General features: G+C 40.2%; 1 protein-coding gene across 1 annotated transcript in view; it reads left to right on the forward strand.

Moving 5' to 3' along the window:
* The window catches only part of ERC2 (ELKS/RAB6-interacting/CAST family member 2), an 809,820-nt gene that overhangs the window by 254,590 nt on the left and 533,339 nt on the right, over positions 1-21,891 (forward strand). The gene's annotated exons all lie outside the window — the stretch shown is intronic.

Consider the following 21,891-nt stretch of genomic DNA (forward strand, 5'->3'; position numbering starts at 1 on the left):
AAGCTAGTTATTGTGTAAATAAAACAACTGACAGAAAATAAATGATTACGTGTGGGCAGCAGTGAAGGACGTGGTGAACGTCCGGTTGTGTAGAGGCGGCATATGCTGTGATCACTGGAGGAGAAGGCAGCCTGACTGAGACGCATGCTCCCTCTGTGCTCTTTGGGCCCTGCCTTTGAACGTATATATTTTTGGGTCTTTGGGGAGATTTGAACTTTCCTTAGGAGTTAATGGGGCCGTTCAGTAGGTCTGTGCCCTCAGCGGCGGTCAGGACAGTGTTGAGAGGAGAAAAGAAACAGGTTCCAGACTGGATAAGTCTTGGCAGGGACCTGACTTAGCCCCCATGCACTTGACATTGGCTAATAGGCAATTATTCTGTTGATTCAAACCAAATGATCATGTTGGCGTCCATGACGTGATATTCCACATTTAAGAAATATAATTTTCAGTTCTATACAGTTCCATTCTGAATGTGGGAGCATGGATATTTTCTCTGTTAAGGCAAAAATGCGCTATGCCGTACGTTGGAAGGTGGTTTGTATCTCCTTTGAAAAGGAGCACTGGATGGTATGTACAGCTGTGCTATCTACTACTGTAGCCACTAGCCCGTGTCTAGTCAATGTTAAATCAGTAACATTTAAAATGCAGTTCCTTAGTCACACTAGTCACATGGCAAGCAATTAATGGTCACTTGTGGCTAATGACTGCTGTATTGGATATAGCACAGCTATAGAACGTTTCTACCATCTACCTCTAGTCTAGAATAGGGGTTGAGAACTTTGGCTTGTGGGACAAATCCCACCCTCTGCCTGTTTTTGTAAATAAAGTTTTATTAGAACACAGCCACACTCATTCATCTATGTGTTGTTTTTCGCTATAACTGCAGAATTTAGTAGCAATGGAGATTGTACGGCCCGCAAAGCTGAACATATTTACTCTTTGCCCCTTTATAGAAAACGTTTGCCGACTCACGGCCTTGTGACTTTGTGGGAAGAGGGCCTAGTGGGACTTGGAAAGCCTGGCTTGACCTCTCTCTAGCAGTCTCACTCTGAACAGGGCCAGACAGTTTGCTGACCCTCGCTCTAGAGCACAAGTTTTTCTTCACACCAGTTACTCACAAAGCAACCCACAGTTGCCTTAAGCTGGCAACAATGCCAGCATTACTGATAAAGTGAGTGTGGTTGCGTTGCTGTGTGTTGGGTAGGAGGAAATCTGAGAAGCAAGGCGGTCAGTTGAGGTATTGCCCAAATAGGCAGCCAGCTGCTGCTGCTTTTTTTTGGTTGTTGAGAGTATTTAGGCAGCTCCTTGATGGTTTCTCTCCAAAAGGAAGGAATGAGAAAGTCTGCTCCGAAAGGCTAGCCTCCTTTCTCTTACTGCCTGTGCTGGCGACGCTGGCCTCCCCGCCCGTTTCCCTTCTCTTAGTCCCTCTTTTGTGCCTTCGCTCTCTCGAGTTAGTGGAGTCCAAATTAGACCTATGTATATTTCATGAAAAAGTCAGTGGTGACATTGTGCGAATAGCTTCCATCCCACTTTCAATAATTAAAATGACCCAATAAAAAGACGGGTGCTTTGAAGTAGAAAAAATTATTTTCCATGTGCAGGGAAAGTGAGGTGATTTTCTAGTCTTCTGCTTTGAAGTTGGGAGTGTGTGATTAATGATTTTATCAGCTGGATACATCCGAGGAATTTTCTTTTGGCCTTTTTTCTTCTTTTAAGATCTTTGTAAGTGAAAATGGAGACAGTTACCCAATGATGTCCATCTCTTTGAGGAAGCAGTTTCGGGTATTTGCTCTAATTGTTGCATCACAGGCAAAGGATTTTTGGCAACAGGGTAAAATGTATTAAAGTGATTCTCCCACCTCTAACTCCCTACCTTAGTGGGTAAGTCTTTAGTAGGTGAGATATGTTATGTTTGGTTATTCCTGGCAATAAAGACCCAAGTTTAAATTCATAAGAAGATAGGCCACTCATCCTTGGAGGAAGTTCCTTGTGATAGTTCCTTCCAATTTGATTTCTGAGTCATTCCTTAAAAGCTTTTGCCAAAACAGAAGAGGTCTCTCTCTAGAGTTAGAAGAAACTTGCTGGTTTCTCTGGAAAATCTGTGCTATTAACTGGTCTTAGCCACTCTTTAGAATTTGGAGTAAGTGACAGATGTCACTGGCTTAACAGTTCATCTCTGCCAGGAGGATTCTTGCTATCAGGGAATTTGCGTTTGAGGGGTGGACAAGGGGTGGGAGGCAAGTTGTCTGGGTTTGTGGCTATGTGGCTTGGCTCTCGGGTTGGTTTGTTTTAACTTGTATAAATGCCCAGACACTCTTTGACATGTGTGCAATAAATCAGTGGAATAATAATTACACACACACAGGGATATACCACATAGCTCTTAACATAATATTTTATTTTTTAAAATAGCTTCAAAGGACTCCAAGGCCAAGTTTCTTATTTTGCTACTTTCCTTGATATTTTTTTATGTACCGACTTATCCCCACCTACCAACACATTAATTACGTGGCAGCAGAGATAATACATTAGCTTTCTTGAGCACCTTTATTTTTCTGGATTTCACCAAATAATTACCAACATATCCAGAAATTAAGAAGAGAGGCCTAGACAGTATTCCATGGTCTGAAGTAAGATGCTGTGCGAAGAACACAGCATTCAGGGGTGGGAGGTGTGCGCACATCTCCTCTGCCTCCTCACTGACTAGCTGTGGCATGAAGAAGACAGGAACTTCCCTGAGCCCCCATGTCATCGAGCCAGCCTGACGCATCTACATGGAAGCGCGTTAACTCTGGTAGAGGGTTTTGGCCTATAAATTGTGTTGAATCATCCTTGCTGTTACTATTATTTTTATTGTACATCAGGGCTGTTTGGGGAATACTCTGCCTCATTCCTCCTGCATCATCCTGTGCGTTCTGCCTTTGTGGGTCTCCTTTGAGTGTTTGGTGTCCGCATTTACCAAGCTCAGACTTTTATAGTTCAGTGGAGTCACTTTTTATGAGGATGCTATGCCAGTGCCATGTATTTGGTTCTATACCCAAATTAAGAGATTTCTTTTGGTTGTCTGGCAAGTATACTTTTCCCCAGCCCAGCATGATTTTTAAATGGCCAGATGTGACAACTCATTGCCATGTTTGCTGGAAGATGTGTTATATGACTGTGGCATGTAATGCTTGCTTTTATCTTCATTGCTGTTGCAGTAGGTCAGGGAAGAGTTCTACTTGTCTGAGGCTGAACACTAGAGAACCTGCTAAGTGGGACAGAATGTAGGGGGTTCATGTTCAAAAGGCAAGAGCAACACGGTTAGGTTAGTGGCAGCTCCAAAACAAGGGTCCATAACATTTTTTGCTTTTGTTTTTTAGATGAAATCCAGATAGAAGAGAATATCGTGCAGTTTATAGGCTTATTCCCTAGAACATTCACCTCAGCAAATACACACTCATATTCGCATGCAATAATGTATATAATTTCAGGCAGGTTATAGATACCCTGAAGCATTTCCAAGAATCTCACATTAAAGATTCCCGCCCTATAGATGTCATAAATTTTTTCATTTAACACATAGTTTCTGAATTACTGCTGTGTACCAGATATGGTTCCTGCCCTCATCCAGCCACCGTTCTATTGGCTATATGGATATATGATAGAGAACAGATTTATAGTACCATAAATGTTCAGTAATTACTGGTTATTAATAATTTCACACAAAATCTTAATGATATGCTCTTTCTTCTGTTGTTTAAAAGTCAGTAAGTAAAAGAAAGAGAGAAAATAAAAAGATACAAATGTTTAGCTCCTGTGAAAACTAAAGTATGCAAGTTGCATGAAATAGCCATTCATATCTCTTATACTGGAAGCCTCATATTGCTAAGGTGGTTACTCTGATGTTGTTTTTGTGTTTTGATCAGAGCCGATCTTTTCTGAGTCCACATTCAAGCAACTTGGCTCTCTCTGAGGAAGGAGATGCTATTTATGGGTTTGCAGACACTATGCTGGCTTGATTATTTCAGGAGTTAGCTCATCTACTTAAAAATGCTTCAGTAGGCTGTGCTTCAGGAAGAGCCTTCCCTCTTCTTATCTAAATGAGTGAGGTATCATTTGATAATATTTTATTGAGCATGGTGCTGAATGAGGTGGGACCCATAATCTCAGGAGCTATTGGTCTTAGACTTTTTAATTTAATTGTATTTCCCAAATGTCTACCGAATGTCTTGTGGCTGCCATACTGAGTTCCAGGAACTGTGGCTAAGTATTTTCCATACAGTGCTTTATTTTAAATTTGACTTACAACTTGTGAAGTTAGTATTGTTTACCCCTTTTTTAAGATGAGAAAATAGAAGTTCAGAGAGGATGTGTAACTTGCTCAAGGTTACAGGGCCTGGGTTCCCAAACCCTGAACTCGTAACCTTAAATCTAGGGCCTTCCACATGTCCCAGTGGATTGAGGGCTTCCTTTGTGTCAAGGAACTGACATACATTATCACATTTAATTTTCATGGCAAAGTTTATCGTAAGTTTTATAATTATGTCTTAATAGGTTAGTTCATTGGAATTGCAAGGATGCTTAGTAGGTATAGCCCTGTACTGGCTATGAAGAGGGAGAAGTGAATAACTCTGGGATTTGAGTCCTCATGGTAACATATGGTTCTACTGACATTAACACTGTGCCCATAATATTGAAGGATATTGGCCAAACTCTAGAGACGCTAACCTTTTTCATGAAGTCTAGAATCCTAGTACATTAAGAAGAATTCATTGTATACTATTTAGTTGTTATTTCTTTTAAGATGTTTATGATTTTATACACACAGACACATACACACACATATTCACACATGCATGCACACTTAGTAAAAAAAGTAAAAGAATGGAAAACGGTATCTTACCATGTTTTGTCCTTGTGTTGGAGACTGAGGCAATCTTTAAGTTGTCTATTATACACACATTATACAACTGTGATGTAAAAATTTAAGTGCGTTTTTAACAGAAGTGGTGATGATCATTTCTTGAGGGAAGTTGTGCAAGGTGCTGGTTACGAGGTGGTGGCAGCAAATTTTGGTCTCTGAGTCATGGATAATTCAGTGTGAAAACACTGCCAGAGAGCAGACTTGAACCGTCAGTTTTGAAGCTGAATCATAAAAACCAAGCTTTTGACAATGGCAATGTTGTTATTACATGGAGAAAATAAGTGTTATGAGTCTTTGTGCCCTGGTTCACTCATATTGAGATGAGCCCTCAGCCTCACTTTATGGTGAGGCTGGACTCTGGGGCGTAAAGGTCACCGTGACAAGGAGTCTGAATGCTGTGGTCTCCTGGGACCACTGGGCTAGATGCATTCACACAGGGCTTTGCAAACTATTCCAGATACTAAGGAGCTTCTCTTCTGAATTCACATGTTTTGAGCAAAAGGTTTTATTTTAAATGAATGGAAATAATATTTGCCACAATATGTAAGGTGGGATTTACAAGGAATGTCCCTTTACTTTTACTCAGTCAGTTCAGTTTTCCTGTTTACCTCCTGCCTTGGTTGACTAGTAAGCAGTAAAGTCATTTTTATTTATTATTAAAACATTTTAAAAAATGTTTTTATTTATTTCAGAGAGAGGAAGGGAGAGGGAGAGAGAGAAACATCAGTGATGAAAGACATTGATCGGATGCCTCCTGCACGCCCCCTACTGGAGATTGAGCCCAAAACCCGGGCAGGTGCCCTGACGGGGAATCTAACCATGACCTCCTAGTTCAGAGGTCAACACTCAACCATTGAGCCACACTGCCCAAGCAGTAAAGTCATTTTCAATCACTTTGGTCCAGCCTTCAAAGAATAATATGTTAGCCCAGCCGGGAGTGGCTCAGCGGTTGAGCATCGACCTAGGATCCAGGAGATCGGGGTTCGATTCCCGGTCAGGGCACAGGCCCGGGTTGTGGGCTGCAGCCGATCAATGACTCTCTCATCATTGATGTTTCTATCCCTCTCTCTCCTTCTCTCTTCCTCTCCCTGAAATCAATAAAGATATATTAAAAAAAAAAAAAAAGAAGAATATGTTAAATGTCCTTTCTGAGATAGACTTTTGCTTAATGCTCTTCATAATCATGGCATTTAAAAGGTTAGTAGCATCCGAGAAAACCAACTTTTCAGACTGTCAGCTCACCCCAGTGCTGTATCAGGGCATGTTGTCTCACTTTTGAGACTCGCGAGGAATGTCTTTAAAATTAATAAATTAAGGGACTTGGTAGAAAAATATACAAAACAATATCCTGGTGTCACTAGTATTTTTCCATCCTAATCCCGTCATCAGCTTCACATTTTAATGTGTTTTTATTTGACTGGGAAAGGCATCATTTGAAATTTTTATTGATAACACTCTTAACTGCAAGAAAAAGACATAAACCTTCGAGCTGTAACTATCATGGTGGCCACAATCGGGAGGTCTGCAGAATGGTTTATTACCAGGAGAGGAAAAAACGCTGGGAACCACAGTCGTTACAGGGGTCACCACCTCTGCTACGTGCGTTTTACTTCTCTCCCCTTTCATTCTGGGGGTATGTATGGTGGCAGTGCCAAACTACACACGTTCCCCTCCCCTGATGTCTCTGGGCTTTGTTTTGATTCTCTCTTTATTAATGATGTGAAAACTTTGGGGTCACATAAAAATGAGCCAGGGTCAGGCGTGGTGGGCCCCAGAATGCTGAAAATGTCCTTGTATGTAGCTGGTGAAGACATTGTTTAAAGGGGCCACGTTGCACTTCCTGACGTTTCTAGCTGTTTTGCAGATTTTAGATATCCTGGTGAACTTTGCAAGGCAGGCCCATGCTCTTGCTTTTTTAAGGTAAAACATGGAAGACTTCTGGTTGGAGGGATTCAAGTGTGCTGTGCTGGTCACCTGCGGTTCATGGTGACACTTTGCCTTTTAAAGGAGGATTCGGGTGCAACAGGGGTCGTTCTGTTGCGCAGGCCGGGAGTCGAGTCCTTTCTCGGTGGCGGTTGTTGTTCAGGCTCCGGAGAATGCCTTCTTTAACACCTTCTGAGTACGAAATTGCTTTTGACTTCATAAACACAGGTGTTCGGTTTGGATCTTAATGAACTGTGAAATAGGTAGATGTCTAAAAGGAAATTCTATAAATTGTGAACATGGCTCTGTCAGCACACTAAATGGATTAGGAAAATTCATTGTCTGCCCTGTAACTGAACACCAGTGCGATGCGTGGACCAGAATTAGTCCTGAGAAGCCAATAAAATGCAGGGGAAAAGTTGAGCCTCGGAGATGTTGATTGTGTGGGTTCCCCCTGGCCCCCGCCCCCGCCCCAAATGAATGCTGGTGCAGAAGGACTGGGAAATCAGAATGGCCATTCAGAAGACAGCCAAGAAGAAATACATATGAGGAGACAACACAGAATTTATAGAGTAAAACCACAAACACCTTATTTCCCATTGTACTAAAATAATGATATTTCACAGTACTCGTTTGTATGTAATGCTGCTTTCAATTTTATATTGTTACTGTAGCTCAAATCTCATTATAAGGGTTCCAACAAAAATCCCTTTTTAATCAAAAACTTTCCAATCCTTAGCTTATTGTCAATTTATTTTGAGCAAATTATTTTTCTAGTGAAACAAAAGAATTTGGCCCTTCTTTTTTAGCTCCTTGGGATGTTATTTGACCCGTGTAGCTAAACATGTAATTAAGATAACTGCGTCATTTTAAATCCCGTCATAATCTGCATCCATTGTTCTGGTGTGGGGAGATGGATTCAGAGCCCTTTATGGAAAATAAATAGATCATTAGTATTTTTATTTGGTTTTACTTCTCTTTGAAAAAGGCATTGTCTATACTACATTAAGCCGAAACTAGGAGTGACAGTATCCAATTAGCAAACTGTCCATGAGAAAGGACACGTCCACTGGTTAGTGTTACTTACTGGCGAATGGTTTGCAGGAAAAGAAAGAATGTATTTCTGTCATATCTGTGGGAAGCTGAATTTCCAGTTTAAAAGGGAGATGACAGAATTTAGAAGGAGGGAAAGCCAACAAAACTCTCACTGACCTCAGAGCTCACATTCTTTCTTCTTTTGGAGGGGGGGGTATGAATTTAATGGAAAACAGAATTTATTAAGTACTTCCATTCATTTTTTTCCTCCTTCTGGGGGGCACCATTTGGAAATAACCAGTTTACATTGTGATTATGTTCTCCTGACACTGGACCCACAGTTGTAACACTTGCCTCCATTCGTCTGGAAAAAGGCTCACATTTGCTGTGGTTGGGTTTCTTTATGTGTCTGTTTACATACCAAACCAGAGTCTAAAGAGTGAAGTTAAATTGCAGGGCTTCTGCAAGAATCTTTCAGCCATTTTCATCGAACTTTATTCCTTTTAAAATTAAATACAGATATTTATCCCATACAGACATATATTTTCCCTCTCTTATTGCATTAAAAAAAGAGAATATAACTTGAGGTAATAAGTTGTGTAGAGGAAGATCATTTTAACCCCACAAGTTTGTTTTTCTTGCAAGTATTTCTATCTTGAAGTGTGTGAAATTTTTCTTGCGTTATTTATTTATTTTATTTTCAAATGTAAATGATTTCTTAAATCTTTATAATTATAGTAGAATGGCGTTTGGCCTCTGAACTACTACTTGGCAGTTGTTAATTTGAAACTGGACAGATCGTAAGTTGTGTCATTAAGATCTGGCCAAAGGTGAAGGGCAGAGAAGGTCCAACTCCTCATTCCTGAGTGCAGCTCCTCAGCCTCGTGCCAGCAAAGCTGGCTGGAAGGATCAGCTCTGCCCACGGTGAACCCCCGCCCTTGGCTGCTGGTCTGGGAGCAGCCAGGAAGAGGGACTGCTCGGGACGGCCAGAGATCTAGAGCTCAGGATTGGTCAGCTCTTCAACATCAGTCCCATCCAAAGTAAAAAAGTACATTTTTAGAAAGATGTACATGGATTTTAAAGATTTAATTTGGAAAATGTAATCCTTTTTGCACTTGTCTGTGCATGTGGGTGTGTGTATGTGTGAAGAGCGAAGAGACAGAGCACTAAGATATGGACAGGAGGTATACAGTATCAGTTTGGTAACCTTCTTTGTTGGATCTACTGTAGGTTATTTACAAAATTTATACTGTGTGTTAGGCATGGTTCTAGGTGCCAGGAATACGGAAGTAAACAAGAGATAAATGTTGCCAACGTTATCATCTGTAATATGATTATTGAAAAATGTTTAAGAATTGCTTGTAGTTCTTTTTATCTTTTATCTTTGAGTTGCCACTGGGACTGATTCATGAAAGGTTCAATCTAGTAGACTGTTGGTTGCTTGACAGAGCAACCCCATGAAGACCTTGGGTATATAACCGGGCCTCTGAGCAAGCATATGAAAGTACCTAACCAAAGGACAATTTATTTAAATGCTTGGAGCTCTTTTAATTTACAAATCCCGAAATTTTTAAGAGACTTGATAACTTCCTTGGATGAAAAGTCTCTTTTATTATGGGACACAAAAATATAAAATCTCATTTCCCAGGGACATTGTGGTCTCACTGGGGTTTTCATTACTGTAGGGTGCTTGAGTATTTATTTTAACCCTTATTTTAACCTAATGTTTATGTAGGAGAAAACTTCATCACAATATAAGCTTCTTAAAGAAAATGACCTTTTGGCTTTTTCACTGGGGTATATGAGCTCTGAGAGCAGTGCCTAGCACAATATAGGAACTCCAAAAATACCTATTGCGCCTACTGTTGCTCTCCTGTATCACTGGAGGTGTAGTGAGAGAATTAGATGAGATATCACATCATGGTAGCAATGGAAATAGCCAGTCTTAGGTGATGCTTTAATAGTAGTATTAGGAGAATACATGGATTAACTCCTTTGTAACTTAGGTATGGGGAAAACTTTCCTAACTATGAATCAACATCTGGTAGCAATAATGTATAAGATTGATAAATGTAATGTCATAAAATCAAGAATTTTTGCATAGCAAAAATTATTATAGGCAGAGTAAAAGACAAATAACTTGGGCGATATACTTTAAGTTTGCTGCAAATAGAGTTCATATCCTCAATATATAGTTTTTAACCAAAGGGCCGACAACCCTACAGAATAATGGGCCTGGTATATAGGTAGTATACAGAAAAATATATATAAAGGTGCTTAATTTATGATGCTCAACTTAACACATGATAAGAGAAATGCATACTAAAATTACATTGAAAAATAATTTTCACTTATTAGATTGGCAAAAATTCAAAGATTTGAAATGTACTCTATTTAATGGTAAGACTGGGATGGGGGGAACTAGGCCTCTAATAACATTGCTGGTAGGAATGCAAAATGGTATATCCCCTTTCACAAGGGAATTTGGCAACATCTGGCAGGTTGTATATGTTTACCTTTGACTCAGCAACCCCAATTCTAGGAACAGATCCTGAAGATACGCTGGCAGAAATACAGAATATCCAAGACTGTTCATTGCAACAGTGTCTGTAATAGTAAAAGACTGGAAACAACCCAGATGTTTACCAGGAGGGGACTGACTGAATAAATCACTGTGATCCACAAAATGGATTAATATGTGGCTGTGTGAAAGATGAAGAATATCTCTATATACTGATGTGGAGTGACCTCTAGGGCATATTGTTAAGTGGAAAAAAAAGAGGAGATGGTGAAAGTGTGTAGGGTATGCTACCCAAGAGATTTGCATATATTTTTAAAAAAATTGATGGATAAACTATAATATTTTTTAAAAAGTTACTTGTTTTGCAGTAGAATGAATGGACAGGGAGAGAAGGACCTAGACTTCTTAGAATATTGTATTTTGTTGATTTGACTTTGGAACCACAAAAATATTTACGTGGTTATAAAGTAAAATTAAATCCAAAAAGGCAAGCCCTAAAAAGTTAAAAGGGAAATTAACCTATCTGTGTACCTGAGTGGTGGTATAACCACACAGAGAGGTTCTGTTCCAAGTTACCTTAAAACACAGTCCTTTGAAAAGTGTACATTTCTAGTGGGATATAATCCAGGACAAAAAATTTGCAAAGATTCTGAAATTTTCTTCAGTATTTATATTATTGGTTGTAGTGTATTACTATTCTAAGACATAATAGAAGAGTGTGTGTGAAGACTGGGATAAAACAAATGAGTGTTTCTATTGGTGTCAGTAAGAGCTTGGATTTTCAGCGCTGGGAGAAAGGACATACTGATGTAAGACTGATGAAGTTAAATAAAATTACTATAGTCCTGGGATGTATATGGAATACATCCCAGGACTATAGCAATTTTACTGTATTTTATATATATATATATATGTGTATATATATAATCTTGTCATGCCAGATAGCAGGGAAGCTAAAGACTAATAAGGCATTTCAGAAAGACTCAGGAGCAAAAAAAAAAAAAAAAAAAAAAAAAATGCTCACTGTACAAAGAATTTGCGTATCAATAACACATAAAATGTGCTTACACCCATAAGTTCAGAATTATAACTAAAATAACCCAGAAACCTCTTTTGTAGATTCTAGGGAACCAACGCATTACTTTTAAAACTGATAAACAAGGGAAAGAAATGAGTAGTCATTGTAACTCTTTTATATAAATTGTACCTCAGGGTAGTCAAGAGTTGACGAAGAGAAGTTTCCCTCTTTAGAAGTATCGCAGCTAACCAATGAAGAAAGGATGCTAGACTCTCATCATTTTGTAACTTCTAATAATTTAATGGGTTTGGAGACAGAGCTATGATGGCTGTCACATCAAATATTACGTGCCTCCAGATAGAAGTACGCTCTGTTGCCAACGAAGCAGTCTTGCCAGGAAAATAAAACCAGAATCTTACTAGAAAAACAGAAGACAAAGAGAAAACTGGCAAACAGCTCCAAAGGGTGCGGCGAGCAAGCTCCCCACCATGGGAAACTCGTACGGCACAGACGACTCTGTGTTGTTTTCTTTTTAAACAACAACACAGGCTATCAAGGAAAAAGAGAGACAAGTAGAAGGGAAACTGACAATTAAAAAACTGAAAGAGACATAGTAACCAAACGTAACGTATGAACCCTCTGTGGATCCCGATTCAAATAAGCGAAATAGTAAAATTGTGGGCCAGCTGGGGAAATTTGAAGGTTGGACTGATGACAGTAAGGAAACTGGTCAGTTTTTCAAAGGTGTGATGATGGAATTTTTTTTCTCTTTAATATAGAGTCCTTATCTTTTAAAGATACATACTAAAATATTTATAGATGAGATGATATAATATCTGGGTTTTGATTTAAAATAATTAGGGAGCCAGGAAAGGGGAGTGATTGGGGTCATAGAAAAGATAAGAGTCGCCATAGGTAGATACTTGTTGAAGAAGGGGAATGGGTACATGAAGATGTATTATATTATTTTCTGTACTTTTTAAAATGTATTTGATGTTTACACAGGAAAACATAAAACACGAAATAAAAGTAAATGGCTCAGTGGCTTGCATGCGCTCTTTGCATTTCTTTACCAGTGACAGCAAGGATATGCCACGAGATGTCTCCCCCTTACCTTTGGAATTTATGTCCTCACTTTTGCAGATGCTGTTGCTGCTAAATTATTCTAATCTTGATGGTTGACCATGAAAATAATTTCAGACCTTTTATCAGTTAAAGTACACTTTTCAGAAGGAAAAGGTGCTGTTTTAACTTTCTGTAGTTTTTCTAAGTCTTCGTTTTTATGAGGGGGCAATTTGGATATAAATGACCTAGAAGAAAGCACTGGGAAATCTGATAGGGAAGCTGAATCAGTTGGGCTTTTTATGTTGAAGCTTTGGGAAATCTTTTTTCAATCCAGCCGGTCACTGTAAGACTTGGCAGCTGGCTGATGTCAGGGACGTGCCGATGATTCACTCCACTTAGGCAGGGTCGGTCCTCGATAACTTCCCTGGAAGCGGCTTGGGCTGCCAGGCACAGACACTGGCCATATGATTTTCGCTTGACATCATTTCTTTTACCCACATTGGTTGGTATCAGTCATCAGAGTATCTAATTTCCATTTTACTCTCAGCCTAGAAGCTTAGGAAACTTAATTTTGCCTGCTTGGAATCTTCTATTAATCTTACAATCTGGGTGTTTTCTGATTAGTAGAACATAAGTTTGACTCAAGGAATCCTAAATATTTGTCTTACATATTTTAGAAAGAGAAAGTATATAAAAGATGAAATACAGGTAGTAAAATCTTGTTAATTTTATTCTTCCTCCATGCTGTTTTTTTTGAAGCCTCTTAAATACCATAAAAGGTGAAGCCTATTGGATGTGGACTTGTTAGAATGTGTCAATGTGTGTTTTGTAAATTGAGTTCATTTAAAGCCCGGTCTAGAAGTAAGCCAGTTTTCTCTAGTCTTTCTCTAGACTGTGAATTTCAAGGTAATGCCACATACTGGATGAAATACAATAGAACTAAGGGCATTATCAAAATATCTGAATGCACTGTAGAGTGTATTTGCAAACATAAAAAGGAAAGGTATGTTCATTAACTTAAGTGAGCTTTGAGAGAGAATTAAGATGTGGGTGATTTGAAAATACTTTTGTGCAGGTGTAGAACTTGTATAGGTAAGTTTTTGGCAAGCCTATTTCCAATTCTTCCTTTGCTTTGGATATATTTTTTGTTCATTTCTCCACATATCTTTAGGTCCTGGTAGGCGTTGGTGCTCATAATCCCAGGACCATGTGGCCTTGATCATTTTTCTGCTCTCTCTCAGTGTAGGACTTAACATTGAGTTTTCAGAATTGATCTCTAACTTGACTGTAAGTTTCTTGAGGATGGAGCCATCTTGTCTTATGTTTCTTCCTACTTCTGCAGTGTCTAGTGCTGCTCAGTGTATTCTTTTTAGCTACTGTGAATGTGGGTTTATATCCAGGAATCTTTTTTTCTTTTTATTGAATTTATTGGGGTGACATTGGTTCATAAAATTATATTGGATTCAGGTGTACAATTCTACAATACATCATCTGTATATTGTATTGTGTGTTCACCACCCTGAGTTAAGTCTCCTTCCATCACCATTTATCTTTTGGGAATGTTTTAGAGCCCAGGATGATGCCACATTGACCTATGGGAAAGTGGATGTAGTTTTGTTTATTTTTATTTTTATCATACTTTGCTGTAATGCCAGTCTTTAAGAGAGAAATTATTATATAAAACCTTATCTTGGCCATTGCATTATCTACAAGATGAAATTTGTAATTTAAGTTAGGAGCATTTCTAAAGCTCATAGTCATTTATTTAGGCAAACCAATACTTTATTACTGATGATTGACACAATTGAAGTGTTTTTTCCCCCCCTTAGGTACTTGCAATTGAAAAAAATCAGTGGAATGAAGTTACTGATGGCATCAATGCCATTTAACACATTTTGCCAACAGAAGTCTTATATCTCATCACTGAACACAATGGTGGCACATCATGTTTTATTAAACATTTACCTGGTGCCAAGCCCATTTGTTATATCAAATAATCCTCATATCAACCCTATAAGGTTGTTACTACCTGATTCTGATGCACTTTCTTATTTTACAAAACTTGTACATGTGCAAAGTGGCAGAGTTAAAATAGATTTTTATTTGTTTTTAAATTATAAAGTAATGCAAGAATACATTTGTATCGCCAACTTTTATAAAATTCTTAGAACAAAAATTTAAAAGTCTACAACACATTTCTCTTTTATCTCTCTAAACACACTGAAGTTTTGTCCCCTCCCCAGGGATAACCACCCTTGCCATTTGGGGGTGTGTGTGTCCTTTCATGTCGTTTTCTGTGTGTTTGCATACTTATCAAGTATATACATATATTATTGTGGGGATTTTCCAAACATAAATGAGATCTTATTGGGTATGAAAAACAATAACTTCCTTTTTTTGCTTATTGTTTCTTAGAAATCCTTCTGTGGCGGCACACACAGACCTGCCTCGCTGCCGGCAGCTACCCGTTACTCCGCTCACCATGCTTTAGTCAGTCATTCCCCTGGAGATGAACAGTTAGGTTGTTTCCAATGTTTCTATTACAGTCTTATTTTAAAGAGCTGGGCTGTGCTGCTGTGTGGCTTTCACCCGTTTGGGCAAAACCAGAGTAGCCCTGGTGCAGTCCTTGGTCGCCTGGCAGCGGGGCAGTGCGGCGGCCCGGGCTGGCCGAGCTGCGGGGCGTCCGCGCAGCTGTGTGGGCTGCAGGCCGGGCACATGTGGTAGTAATTTCCCCGCGTCCTGTTGCTGCGGGGAGGAGTCGGAGCCCCTGGGCAGGGGGGGCCGCGAACGTTGCGGTCTCCTCTAGAAAAACCTGAAGTAAACTACCCTGTTTATATTAACACCTAGTAAAAGAAAATATTAACGTTCCTAAAATAATCTTCTGAAGAGACAGGTTTAATGAGAATTTCTGAGTTAAATTTAAGAGTTTTAATTACCCACGCAGGGGATAAACAGTATCTTCAAAGTTCAGCCTTAAGAAGCAATAACTATTTCTTGAGAAGGGAAAGCATTCAACCATACTGAATGCCTGGGCGCTTGGTCTTTGAAAGTTGGAGCATTTGTGTTTTTGAAAACCTATAGAAAAACCTGAAGTAACTTAAGTCATAAAGGCACTCATAATCCGCATGCTTTCTATAGGTGGGTTTGCGCAAGGCGCGGGTATCTCTGAAGTAGTACACCTTTGTTTTAGAGAAAGCCGTTGCACTTGCTGAAAATCCGTGTGTGTGCTCACTGTCCCTATCATATCACAGCCATACGCTTGCTAATACCCCCGAGTAAAGACACTAAGACTTGATGTCAATGGTTAACCTTTCTGTTCCAGGGAGACGGGAGGGCTGGAAAAACAACGTGTGTGTGCTACACACTTGACAAACCTTATTTTAGGAAACTGTGATTAGCAATCCTGCAATTCTGTAAAAACCTATTTTATAGGTGAGAAGACCGAGGCCTAGAGAAGTAAAGTAAATATCTGGAAGACATAGCTACAGAGGGGCAGTGCAGGATTTCAACCTCAGGCTGGCCTGTCCTCGCTGCTCTTTCAACTGAGTGATTCTGGCGCATTTATGTTTGTTTTCCTTTTTGATTTATCATACGTTTACTACCAGGAACTGAAACAACCTTCCTTCCTTATGGTAGATAAAGTATCATGATTAATATTATTAAACTTACTGGCCAACTGTGACTCTAAAACAAATCTTAAGATTCTGGAGGTTCATTCTTAAGGTTGTCAGAGGTCTGGGCAAGCAAAACAGTGGGCTTTTTGCTGAGCAGCCTGCTGAGCCCTGCTCTCCAACACAGCTCCCAGATGTGGAGGGTTTGGGTGAAATCACTGCTAAAGATTTTTGCACATGGATAACTCTCCTCAAGCATGCAGAACCCCTTGCAGCGTATGATACGAAATCAGGTCATTCTCCCAGGAACCACTGTGGGTGTCCCCTCCACCCCTGCCACATTCTCCGGGATCTGCTTCCTCTTCCCACCCCAGTTCTTTATTTAAACAATTACAAAATTATGACCAAGGCGAAAACTTTTCACCTCCCCAATATTTCTATTTCAACGCTGCAATTTCTCTCCTTTCTCCCTCTCTTCCTCCCTCCTTTCCTCTCTCCATTCTTTCCATCTTTCCTTTTGATACCCTTTCCAGAGGAAACTAAACAGTCACTCTCTCTCCTGTCTTTCTACTCAGCTTATAGCCTGCTTCCCCTGAATTGCCTCCAGTGAGCCTCCATAGAACGCAGGGTTCCTGTATCAATGTGACAAGGCCCAGGCAGGTTTCTTAACTCAGAGAAGCCGGCTGAGTGGAGACTGTTGTAATTGGAGAGCAGATGCTCAATCTGAGGCTGATTCTTGCCCTCAGGAACTGGGGGTCCAGTGTTGCCAGATATCCTGACTTTAAGAGAAGCAGGAAATCTAGACTTTTGGTGGGGGGGAATCTCTATTTTTTTAATGCTGGCAACTAATTAAAAAATTATTTTGCAATACTGTGCAGCCAAACAAGAGGCAGCCAAAAGACATCTGTTAGATATCACTTGGAATCTCTTTGTAAACCAAATAAAAAAAAAAAAAAAGAGCTTTCTTATTGTGAAGGTAATTGCTCAACTCCCTCCATACTTTTCTACCTTTTGGCTCAAGCAGTCTTTTCTTTGGTACTTTTATTTCCCACAGATATTATCCCTAGATCCCTGGAAGGCAGTGGGGTATTCTGCTTGAGATCAAGGCTTGAGCATCTGCCAAATCTGGGTTGAATTATAGCTCTGCTGTGTAATACTTTTGTTACCTTGGATGAGTCATTGCAGCCCTAGTCACCAGTAAAAGGTGACTTCTGATGATCTGTCTTAATTGCTTTATGGCACAACAAATATTTATTTAGTACCAACTATATACCAGGCACTGGGTTAAGTATTGGGGATGACACAGTTAATAAAAGCAGACATGGCTCCGGCATTTCTGGAGTTCACCATCCAGTGGGAGAGAAAGATATTAATCAAATAATCTCAGTAATATAATTATAAAGAGAAAAGGAGGTTAAGTGTTCTGCCCAAACTAAAGGTGGTTCTAGGCTGGGTTTCCTGGAGGAAGAAATACAGGACCTGAGACCTGAAAGATGATTGGGAGTAAACCCCGTGAGAAAAAAGATAGAATAGCATTTCTGGCCAAAGGTCCGGTGTATGCTTTCTTCCTGAGGCAATGAAATCACAATGATATTATTCAACCTGATTAAATCATGATAGGAATCTGGGTCAGTTTTACATGGTCCCATTGTGATGAATACTGTATTCTCATAGAGAAACACAAAAGTGCTATTGCTTCTCTGCAGCTCTCTATCAGGATTCGTTTGTCAAGTGCAGTAGCAATTACATCAGATAGTATGGTCTAGATTATGCTGCGGTAACAACCTCAACATTTCAATGGTTTCAAGTAGAGGGCAGCAAACTCTGACCCACAGGCCATATCCCGCTGCTGCCTGCTTTTGTAAATAAATTTTTATTGGAGCACAGCCATGCCCATTCACTTACATATTGTCTAGGGCTGCTTTCCTATTACAATAGCAGGATGGATTAGTTGTGACAGAGACTATACAGCCCGCAAAGCCAAAACTGTTTACTTACCTGGCTCTTAACCAAAAAATCTGCCAATCCCTGCTTAATAGTATTGGTAGGAGCTTCGTCAGTGAAAAACTGGAAATTATATGACCTGCACATGGGGCTGTGTAAAGGAACAAATTAGTGCGTGGAAAACGCCTAGCTTGGTACCTGGCATATAATATGCTGCTGCTATTTAATATTATTCCTAGTATTATCTTCTTTCTTTTTGTTCTCTTCTTCGAAACCCGTTTTCTAATTGCTGAACCATATATGTGCTATATCAATATTATTACTGCCGCTACTAACAATGATGCTTTGCATTTGTTGCTTACCTATGGTGCTTTAGACACTATGCTGGGAGCTTTGTGTGTCATCTCCTTGAACACTTACAGCTGTCCTTGGAAGTAGAAGTATCCCCATCTGATAGGCCCTGCTCATATTATAACAAACGCTGCATTCCATTGGCTGAGCATTTACAGCATATACTCTTTGCCCAAGCATGGGGCTCACCTAAGTAATAGGTCCTTATAAAACGATTTCATTTTATAGGCCAGGAAGCTGAGACCAAGAGAGGTGAGTAACTTGCTCTGGGCCCACGCTCTGAAGTGGTAGAGCTGAGATTCTAACTCCAGCCTTTCTAACAACAGAGCCCTTGTGCATGCTTTCGACCACTGTGCCACACCATGTCCCATGGGTAATCCAGGTCGAGCGGGTAAAGGGACTGCTTCAGCCACCCCGGCGGCCAGACTAGCCCATTTCTTTTTTCGGGGACAGCATCTCTGTTGCATTTTTTTCTGCTCAGGGCAGTCTTGACTTTTCCTTCCCACTGTTTAAAATCTGATTGCCTCTAAACCTCTGTATCTTAGAGAAGCTGGTTCTCATTGCCATGGCGACCTGCCCCAGCCTGCGTTGAGCCTTTGGATGCTGAATGACAGTACGGTGTAGACTAGGATGAGCTCCTTGCACAGGGCAGACACTCATTTAGTGTGCTTTTTCCTGTGTATTTAGTGAGCTGCAACTGTGACTTCTCTTCTTCCCCCTTCCTTTTGAATATCTTGCTGAGCACTTTATATGCAGCTGGCCTTATGCCACATGCATCTTGCCATTTTCACAGGACCCCTTTGAAAGGATCCTCTTATGATCCTGATTTTCAGATGCAGAAACTGAGGCTGGCCAAGGTCACTGGACTAGGGAGGGTATAGTGGGTGTGAAGTGCAGGACATCCATTAAGGGCAAAGATGTCCATGGGGCCAACTGTCTTTGCCTTAGCAGCTACTTAAATGGAATGGAGACCAGAGGGTTTCATTCTAAGGATTATATCAAATTCCCATTGACATGGAGAATCCAGGCAACGACCCAGCTACCAAATAAGCCACAAAACACAATGGATGAACAGTTGCAATTTATAATTTTCAAACAGAACCAGAATTATTAATTCAGTTTAACCACTTGAAGCACCCACTATCTACTGTGAGCAAGCACTGAGCTGAGCACAGTGAGGGCAAATGCCTGAGGCAATCTTTCCTTCCGAGGCAGTCCCCTGCCCAGGAAGAGGCATCACCCCCTATTAAGAGCACAGGCTTTGCGTGAGGGATGCGGGTTCTACTCCAGGCTCTGTCACTAGACTAATGTGATCTTTGTCAATTTGCCTGGCTTTTCATAACCTTAGTTTTCTCGACTGGGAATCATGGATGGTAGGAATAAATACCTGCCTCCAAGGTTAGCATCAGCATTCGGTCATAGAATGCAGGCAAAACATTGAGCACAGTGCCCCTCGCATACAGAACACTGTGAAGTCTCAGCTATTAATAGAGCTTGAATGCTGGGCCCTGTCAAGTACTATCGTTTAATCTCAAAACGGATATTAGCGCCCCCATCTATAAGATGAAGTGTGTACTTGGAGTTGCTTCATAACTGGCCCCGGGTTTTATACCAAGAGAGGCAGAGACGCTTTTACTGATTTTCCATAGTGCCTCTTGGGGACCACTTCCCTGATAAACGGAATGGTTTGCCTATTTTTCCTGCCCAGGTAGCTAATATCTCTGCTGATGGGTTTTTATAAGATACTGCTCAGGTTTAATTGTTTGGTCACGTTTTCAGGCTTCTTGGAATTCTGCAGTCAGGGGGAATGGGGTGTTGACCTGGCAGTGGAAATGGTAAATTTAGGCTCTCTCCTCCCCTCCCCACCGCACATGTTAAATATGTATTATCTTCATCATGGTAAGGTACTTTGTAACCATTCCTACCGGTTTTCTCATAATGTATGAAGTTGGCTAAACGCACGAACTCTACTTTTCAGTTTATCCCTGAACTTACATATTTTAAATTGTGATTTTAAAGCTCCAGATCATCTTTTAATAATGACAGCCAGCCAGAACTAAATTGTTTAACATGATACTCCCCTTAGAGATTAAAGAGAAATTGATAGCCTCTCGAACAGCAGTTTTGTACTGTGTGTGTGCATGTGTGTGTGTGCGTGTGTGTGTGTGTGTGTTATACTCTCATTCAAGGCTTATTACTCTCTACCAACACGCTGTTGGCCAGGATTACTTAATTAAACATGACTTAAAATTTTGCCTTATGCTGTAACCTAGTGACAGAAATTGCTTAGCATGATTTCTTGGCTATAGCTGCTTTCGGAATGGCGAGAAAGCAGAGTCAGGGAAATGCATTCACTCTGTTAAATCTTTATTTATTTTCTAAGGAGTGAGAGAGCATTTCTATCCAAGTGATGAGAACCTCCTGGCATTGATTGACTTAAATTAGCTTGATTGCTTTTTATCAATCACAGCTGCACTGTTTAGCATAAAAATGCAAAACATCTAAAAAGCATTTGCCTTGCAGCATACTCGAAAGATGTTTTTAGTTAGTTTTAAGATGTTTCAAATTTTTATTCTGCACAGATTCTCTGAGAATGTATCCAGAACATATCTAGTTACAGAGAATTAGTACAGATATTGTAAACTTTGAGAAAATGAATTAAAGAAAATATGCTGTTTTATGAATTACATATTTAGAATTTGGGCTTTTTAGCTTTTAAATGTCTCTCGTTAAGTTAAACAGTTCAGCAATATTTGTTGCAGTGGCCGAGCCAAGCAAACCGCTGCTAAACATTAAAAAACAGTCGTCGGAACTTTTCACATAATGAGCCATTTGGCCTTTCTTGTGGAGCCGGGACCTGGTTCAGTGGAATCTGGCTGTTGTAAAGTTAGGTAAAACCGCTTTGTCTTGAAATCCTGTGAATGGATTTCAGACCGTCGTCTTCGTTTTCTCCCTGGCTTACATAGTTTAACCATGAGTATGGACGACTAACTACATGCCTTCTTGTGCGGGTAGTGGTCAGATCGGTAAAGCACTCGGGTTCTCTTTCTGAACAAGCACTGTTTTTTTGATTTCCCCTTATTTGGCAGATTTTGCCCTTTGGTTTTTTTCTCGGACATCAGGAGCACCAAAACAAAAGGCACATTTTCGGAGTTGATGAGAGATGGGGGGGGGGGAGAAAAAGAGAGTGAGCTGGTTGCTTGTGTTCTTGTTTTTGTCAAAACCACCTACTGGTCTAGGCGGATAGACAGTGAATCTCCTGCAGACACCAGAACTGAAGCGCAAGACTCCGGTTCATACAACAGAACCTCGCCTTGCCGACCCCCAGGGGCAAGTTCCTTCAGCATAAGCTCTGGGTTGCAATTGTTGCTGGAGAAACAGATTTTCCCTTTAAACATGTTTTTCAAATGGAGTACCAACATTTCTTCTTTGGGCATTTTGAAGTGTCTCTGTGTTAGAATGGCACCTGGCTACCTTCACTCTGCTGATTTTTCTCCGTCTTTAAAGGGTGTGAAGG

The sequence above is a fragment of the Miniopterus schreibersii genome (assembly GCF_964146895.1).
Source record: "Miniopterus schreibersii genome assembly, chromosome: 15".
Taxonomy (NCBI): Eukaryota; Metazoa; Chordata; class Mammalia; order Chiroptera; family Miniopteridae; genus Miniopterus; species Miniopterus schreibersii.